Consider the following 9,098-nt stretch of genomic DNA (forward strand, 5'->3'; position numbering starts at 1 on the left):
TGATAGTGTTCTATTCAGAGAAAATGAGTTCATGTGCCAATTTGAGGGGCATGTCATTAATGAAGATTTCAGAGAGATAAGAGTTTAAATATTTTCATAGAGGAGTGAGCTTATCCAAAAGTTTTCAATGTTATTCATGTTTCCTCAGTCAAGATGTACAGACATATCACAGCAAAAACATAGCAATCATAGTTTACTAACAGGTTAAAGAGAAATGGTCACAATCTATTTGTCTCATCTACTACCACAAGATTCTTAAACATTAATTGGCTATGCCAGGATTGTCAAGCTCTAGAACAATAGTGTACTTGTGATTTTGCATCTTACTTTTTTTTTAACTTACCATTATAACATTTTCCTTCTTGCTACATTGTTTCTTGATTAGCATTTTGAATTAGGAAGAAAAGTGCATGGAGTGAATATACCGTAATTTACATAACCATTCCCCATGTTATTGTTATTTAGACTTTCCCCCAGCTTTTTGCAAATATATAGAATGCTTCAATGAACATTTTTACAGATGTAGTATTTTTTTTCTTCTTATCATTACTGATATATGGTTGGTTCTTGGAAATGGAGATCAAAGCACACATATTGATGTTTTGTAGATATTACCAAATTGCTTTCCAATGAGTTTTATCAAGGTCAAAAATATAAATATATCAAAAACCATGACAGTAATGTGCTATAATTCATTCAACTCTTCCCTCTCCTATCTATCATTATCATTATCCTCATCATCATCACTATTATTATTCCATCTATACTATAATTATACCATAATTAAACAGCAATTGAAGATTTAAAAAGACTTTTGTATGTTCTTTTTTCCTTTATAAATTTAAAAAATAGTTATAGTTTCTACTTTTTGAATTATCTGTCAATATCTTTGGGAATCTACATAAAATAAGATTGTGTGTGGGAGTTTGTAGCTCTTGTTCTTTAATGGACTACAAATAAGCCTTAATCATTATACTTCACAATTTTATTCCTAAACTTGCATACCTACACTTTATACCCCATCTGAATGTCTAATTGCCTGTCTAGGAATCAAGTATCTTCCTATAGGATCTTGTCTCTTATCATTGTATTACACATATTTCCTTTAGAAAGAAAAAATTATACTAACAATAAATGCTAACTAGTTCTTTCAAAGATATCAATAATGATAAAAATGCTGTTCGCATATAGTAGAGAATCATAGAATCTTACAATTAGGAGAGACTTTAGAGTTCATTTGGGGCCAAGAACAGCAGCTACAATCTTGTAGACACTCTGATTTATTGAATGAATGACTGAATCTAATATCATGTTTTCATTTTAAAAATAATGAATTTTCTAAAGTGTGTCCCAGGAATACAAATGAATTTGCCAATGTAAGCTGGTATTGAATAAAGAAATTTAGTTCTTCACTATAATACTGTGCCATCCAGATTTAGGTTGATGGCAAAAGTAAAGAGCGTTAGTAATAACTTAGATAATGGACCTTAGAACTGAACTACTCAGTTTCAATGCCTCTTTCATTTTCTAGATGTGTGACCTGCGGCAAACCACTTAACCTCTCATAGCCTCAGTTTCTTTATTTAAAGATATATATAATGATAGCACAATCTGTGTAATAAGGAATTTGAGTGGAATGTAGCCTCTAAACCCTTGGAATAAGAAATTTGGCTGGCCTATATCCTGAGTCCCTAGAAGGTAGTCTCTAAATTCTAGGACTTCCCTGAGTGATATGTGTGCCTTTGATATTTGTGGTTAGCCTTGATAGTTTATCCTTATGAGGTGACTCATGATCTGCTCCTAGATAGTTTAAAGTAATGAGATGACTCAGGATGGAAGCCGGCCATGCCAGAAAGACAAATCATGTGGTTAGCGGGCTGTGGCTTTGAGCCAGGTGATATCAACCCAACCTCCAGGGAGGGGAGAGGAGAAATGGAGGTTGAGTGACATGGGCAAGGATTTAATCAATTGTGCCTATGTAATGAAGCCCTGATATAAACTATGCATACAACATTCTGGTGTGCTTCCTTGGTTGTTAACACTGTGTCATGACTCCAGGAAGAGAACAATGGAAGCTTTGCAATTTGAATCCACTTAGAGGTTGTTCTATGCACCTCTTCTTTTAGCTGGTTCTGATTTGTATCCTTTTTGCTATACTAACATTGTCATCAAATGTATAGTACTTTCATGAGTTCTGTGAGTTGTCTGTTGTGAATTGAGCCTGAAGGGGTAGTAGGAATCCCCAGATTTGTTGCCAGTTGGTCAGAAGTGAAGATGGCCTATGGACCCTTGAACTTTCAGCTGGTGTCTGAAGTGAAGGTAATCTTGTGAAGGATTGTGTCTTTAACCTTTGAAGCTTATCACAACTCTCAGTAGTTGGTGTAAAAAATTGCAATATCTCATAGAGTTATGAGAATTAAATAATGCTTAGAAGAGTAACCATATATAATAAACACTGTGTAAGTGTTAGATATTGTAATTATCATTAAAAGTTCAGGTTTTCTCATGACTGATGAATATAATGTCCATATAATAAGCATTGGTCATTTTTTACTTAGTACTTTTTATTTAACCATTAAAACCATTCTATAAAATGTTTCTATATAGCTACTTTCCCAATTGTCTGTTTTAAGGAAACATCTATTAAGTGGTAGTTCTGACATTAAAAAAAAAAAAAAAAAAAGCTTAAAAGGTCTGTGTTCCTCCTAGCAATGTAATATATATCCTTTCCCACTTATTCTAACCAAAGGCTAAAATCTCATTTTCTAGAAAGAACTATTACATGTATAATCACTTAAAAATGTTTTGGTTGATCTTTTGCTGCCAAAAGAATGGAAAGTTTACTTCTAGATTTCTATATAATCTAAGCTAACTGACTCACTGTACTGAATGTTCAGCTATCTGTTATAGCCAATAGATTCCAGAAATTATAATAGTGCAAACTCAGTAAGTGACTATTTTAAAATAAAATTTATTAAAATGTGTTTGTAATAGAAGTACTCAATGAGTAAATAAATCCACAAGGCTCTTGAAGCCAGCGGGCTGATAGGAGTTCTTACTCTTCAAATTCTGCCTCCCACTGCTTTCTTGAGTGTCATCTTTAATTCAACTGAACAGAGGTGGGGAAGGAAGTGGGGAGTAAGAGGACATGCAGGAGAGGAATGGGAAAAAAATATAAAACATTTAATATGGTTTAAGCCTAGAAGTAATTTCAGCTCACATTCCATTGACTAGATCTCAGTCAGATGGACACACCTAACTGCAAGGGAGGCTGGGAAATACAGCATATCTGTGGAAGAAGAGGAGAAAATGTAATACTACTAGTTTAATATTTCGTTCTTAATGTTTCATATGCTTTGCAGCCCTATCAAGTCCTTGCAGGAAGTAGTCCATAACAGCTTAATGCTGATTATTTTATTAACACCCTTTCCTTCAGTGAAATACCCTACTTGCCTATCACAACTAAAAGTCTCTCTTTTTCACAGCTGTCTCATGCCTAAAATTTCACCATTGAATTTTCATTATAGATATTCACTATAGACATTTTTGGCTTTTTTCCCCCATTACAATGCAAATTATATCAGGGATAAATGTTATCAGTCATTAATATCTTGGAAAGAATGAGTTCATCAGACACTTTCCTACTGACTGTTGTTCACAGAAAGAGTTTTTCACTGGTGGGAGTGGGCAGAAACCTGACCACACAGGTCACAAAGAAAAGTGGGTAAATGCAAAAGCTCCATCATGTCCATTTCTTATTGCTCTGTCTAGAGCAAGCCTAGATTCATTCATAAATGCTCTGTCATATGCACAGGGTGCCTCATATTTTATGAAGGAGAGCAAAACTCTAGTTCTGATTCTGGCAAATTTAACTACTTGTTTCTTCTTCTGAGTGAATGAAAAACAAAATGTTTAAGATTGTGCTTGCCCTTTTTCTTATCTTTTCTGCTTCTTATCCCAAGCCTTAACACTTGCTTTTGTTTCTCCTTCTCTTGGCCCATATCATGTGATAAAAAAAGGGTGGGGAAATGATGTTTGCTGGTCCTGACAAAATGCAAATGTGTAATTTCAGAATCCCAGGGTTTTCTAAGGGAATGTTGTGCTGTCTAAGAGCATGATCCAAGCCTCTATTTTATAGCAGGTCAGTTATTCAGCATCTGACCCTCACCCCTCTTTCTTCTGACATTTCTTGTCTTTTGGTTTCAAAATATTACTTTGGAAAATTGTAAAATAATAAATACCTAGCGCTGTCCTGTTGCAGAGCAGTTTCTTAAACACTGCACTCATTACTGAATTTTCCATACCACACCTGCCAGTTCAATGAGAGATAGCCTATTTCATTGTATAATTCCTCATCTTCAGATTTGCTTCAAAAGTCTACAAAAACAGACAAGCACAGGCTTTATAAAAGTCCTTACCTTTAGGTGCTTGGTGATGTTCAATTGACCTATGAAATTACATATTTATAATTGATAAACTGCTTATGGTTATAGTGCTTTCTTTTGCTTTATGTTCCTAACAAATGAGCATATATCGTCACCTGAATTCCCTGTCAACAGAAACTTTATTGTTCTTGAAATAAGGAAAGAAAAAAAAAAATCACTGAAATGATCACTTAGAATGTCACAACTACACTGTACCCTTTGCAGTATGTGACCTATCCTGGGGGAGGGCATACTCTAGTCAGAATGTTGCCCTGAATCATCATTTCAGAACTGTTATGCCTGGGAACCAATGCTACAAGAGTGGAGTAAAAATGAAGACCAAGAGAGGAGGGAGAAACAGTAAGAATTAGGTTTCATCTCTGATTTCTAGGAAAGTGGTGCATTGTTTTGATGAAACGTAGACATTCCCACAGTTTGATCAATAAAACAAAAATTAATAGGAGTATGAAATACAATAAAAATCAAGGCAAAAATGTATAAATCATCTAAGACACTCATTATTATTTAGAGCTTTTGGATGCTTGGAAAACTACTTGACATTTGTTAACTTCCATTAAGAAATAAAAGCAATGAACTTTCATATTAAAATTTTCCCCCAAAGAAAGTGTGTACATTTTAAGTGTCTGGGTACATTTTAGTTAATGCGAAAATGTTTCTATCATTTTTTATGCATATATTTTACTTTTTTATTTAGAATTCTGTGAACACACACACACAGATTATGGTTTTTATTTCATTTTATTTTGTTTTTCATATAGGCTCGTTTTCAACCAGGCATAAAGGTAGGAGAAAAATAGAGATTCTTTTTAAAAAAAAAAAATAGTTTGAACTAAAGCAAGTTTTAGATTAGTGGAGAGACTATTTTGATGTTGTTTCTGGCTTTTTAGTCCAGTACTTTCACAAACATGTAATTTTGCTTTCTCTTCATTCTGGTTCATTTGGGTATTATTTTTAAAAGAATGACTTTGGACAAAATAAAAACCTGCTGAAGCTCACGTAAGTTAGCATACTATGCTAATAGCTGATATTCAAGTTAAAAGATACATATTCAGGTCAAGTCCTTACTGATTTTAAGACTGAATGACCTAGCCAGGTTGACATTTGTCCTCACAAAAGTGTCCCTTCAGTATCTCTAGGGACCAATGAGACTACAGGTGCTACAGGAAGCTGTAAATAATAATGAGTGTCTCAGATTATTTATACACAATATGACTAAAATAAATTAAGAGGTGATAGTTGAAAATTCTAATTTTTTTTGACCTCCACATTTATATCTTAGAAAGTATGCCTCCTAACAGGCAGTGCTATTAAGTAAAGAACAAAACCTTTAGACTGATACTGTCTAATTTCAGATTCCAGCTCCATCTTTTACCAGCTATGGATACTTGGGAAACTACTAGACCTTTGTTAACTTCCATTTCCTCATCTAAATGACAGTAATAAGTGTAGTTTCTACCTTAGGAGGTTGTAGTTAGCATTTTGTAAAAGTGTTTGGTACACATAGAGGTGTAGTCATATTGGCTAGTGGATTGATTAAGCAGCATACCAATTTAAAAGCATATTTTAAAGCATTTCTTTCAATTAAAAGCAATATAAGCCAAGATAATAAAAATGGGAAGGAAAAACCTGTAGTTTGGATTTTTCAAAAAGGAAAAAGCCATGCCCCTCACTGCCACCTTAGATAGATTCACTCACTCATTTGTTTCCTGTCTTTTGGCTTAGTCTATGGACTTTAGCGTAAGGTAAGAACAGAACTCCTGCTTTCCTGAACTGCCCTGAGTAACCAGGCCCTAAACACACATGCTTCTTCATACTGCACACTGCTATGAATATGTAAAACAGCATCCTGATATATCCTGGAGATTTAGCCTTTATTATTTTGCAGAAAATCTCTAATTGGGCAACTTACTATCCAAATTATTAGTATCTGCAAGGATCATAAAATCTTATTATTAAAAATTATTTTCTTGATTTCTGTCTTTCCACCTGCACTTGTCACCTGAGAAGCAGATGCCAGATTGGTAATTAGATGTATAAACGATTTCTTAGAGAAAACATCTGTGAGGAAAAATCACCAGGAGGGAGTTAGAAGGGATCAGGAGAATTGTCAAAGATGTAGGTATAATTCCCGTGAAAGATAGATAAAAGCAAGGAAAGTTGTGTAGGAGAAGTTGTGCAACTCTGAGACTGTTTCAGCAAAGCTAATGGGGAGCACTTGAGCCAAAGCCATTCATTATTGGAATCTTACATTTCCTAAAATAAGGCCTCGCCTAGATTCCCTGTTGTATTTAATCATTGGCTATGAGCACCTGGTGGGAGGCATGACCTCTCATCAAACATATCCCTGGATTTCCTAGCATATCAGCTGGGCCCATCTTTCAATTATGCTCCCTTCAATGGGAGACAGAGAATACTTAATGGCAACAAAACCACCTGATGCTTGAGTCTCTTCTACACTATCTCCTTTCTGCAATGCTAGAATTCCATTACCCCCTCTACTGAGGTGTCAGTTTAGCATTTACCCTTTGTTCCCTCCCTCTGCCTTTTAATCTATCTCATATGATACCTAGATAATCCCTTATGCTGTTGAATGTATCACAATAAATTTCAAAGAAAACAGCAATGTTTAAATTTTTTTTGTTTAGAATTAGCTATTAGTCAAGAGATACAGAACATAAATAATAATTCCCAGAGTAAGCAGAGTCTCCAGTTATTATTAATCTTTGCCAAGACTGATAAATGATTGACTAATTACATGAAATATTATAGACTCAGAAAAGCAGAGCAGAATGTTAAAACAGGGTGTAAGCAACGGTCCCATTAATATTGTGTTTTATTCACTGATGCTGCTTGTGATCTGATTGTGAAAACAAATCAGTATTTATATATTCCAAAGTTTCTCCAAACCTATAAAAATACCATTTAGTTTTATATTTTTACTCATTAGTGTTTACAGTGTAAATAATAATTTAAAATGATAATCAATGATGATAATAAAGTCATTTTCAAAACAAATTTACAGCAAAGAGTATTACACATTATAAATCAGTGACAATAATCAATTTACCATGCTTCCAAATATACATAGACTAAACTTTTCTCATGAACATTTCAAAACATTCAAATTTGGTATAATTTTGTAACAAGTTATAATAATTTATGAAAAGGACAGTTGGTAGTCAGCCACTGTCTAGAGAAACAAAGAGAGAAACTCAGAGCTAAGTTTAGAGTGCTTTGCAGTTAGTTTTATTAATTCCATTTGCCTAAATAAGGTAAAAATTTGCCTTTTTTTTCCTAGAGTGTTTTAGTCAGTTCACGCTGCTATAACAAAATACTATACACCAGGTAGCTTAAACAACAGAAATTTATTTCTTACCGTTCTAGAGGCCGAGAAGTCCAAGATCAAAGTTCCAGAAAAGTAGGTTTTATTCTGAGATCTCTTCTCTTGGCTTGTAGGCAGGCACTGCTATCTCACTGCTCAAATGACCTCTTTGTACACACCCACAGAAAGATAGAGAGAGAACAAACTCTCTGGTGTCTCTCTTTTACAGATGCTACATGAGGGCCCCCCACCCTCATGACATCATTTAACCCTAATCATCTCCCAAAGGCCCCTCTCCAAATATTATCACATGTGTGATTAGGGCTTCAATATGTGAATGTGGGGGTGGGGGCACACAAACATTCAGTCCATAGCATAGAGGAACTGCCATAGCCTCAGATGTCAATCTGTAACACAGCACAAATTCACAACATGATCAGATGACAGTATTTCCCAGGTCAATGGGAGGTACACTCTTTTCCCTCTGCAGTTGCTCTTTGCAAATTCTCCCATAGTTCCCCAAGGTTCTTTACAAAGATCAGTTTCATTCCTCCTTTGTACTGAAAACTATCTGCTGAGAGATGGGGATTTCAAGGATATTCTTCAAAGCCAGTTGATGCAACAGTGACCTCCTGGTCTGTTGGTCTTGATTACTTCCAGGGCCACCATAACCAAATTGGAATCCCGGGTTACTGAGTAAACCATTATAGGTTGACACAAAGCCCCATGCATAGCACAGCTTCACTGCAGTCCCGGTGCCCTCTTACTGCCGCCACGGTGATGATGTGCATCTCTGCGGACTCTCCCAGGACTCTGTGAGTAACTCTAGTGTCAAACTCAGGCAGTAACATCCTACAGCAAAAATTACCTGAACCCCAACTATCACAGCTTTCATCCACACACGTATAGGTGTACACAAGTATGTGTGCGTGCACACACACACATAGAGCTGTTTTCTCAAGATGTCATCTAGGATGACATCACTGGGTACTTGCAAGGTAGAGCCCAAACTACCTCTGGCCTAACACATGGCTGGTATAGAATGTTGAGCACAAATCCAGACTCTTCCTCCCTTATGGTGAAGCTTACCTCTGAGGTCTTATTTTCTTCCGTATGTCTTAGGCTGGCTCCTCCTGTTTAATCCTATAGATTTCAGTACACTTAAAATTTCAGAGAGAGGCTGGGCACAGTGAGACTGTAATCCTAGCACTTTGGGAGGACGAGGGGGCGGATCACCTGAGGTCAGGACTTCAAGACCAGCCTGGCCAACATGGCGAAACCCCATCTCTACTAAAAATACAAAAATTAGCCTGGTGTGGTGGCTCATGCTG

The sequence above is a fragment of the Macaca thibetana genome, chromosome 3 (genome assembly GCF_024542745.1).
Source record: "Macaca thibetana thibetana isolate TM-01 chromosome 3, ASM2454274v1, whole genome shotgun sequence".
NCBI classification, from domain to species: Eukaryota; Metazoa; Chordata; class Mammalia; order Primates; family Cercopithecidae; genus Macaca; species Macaca thibetana.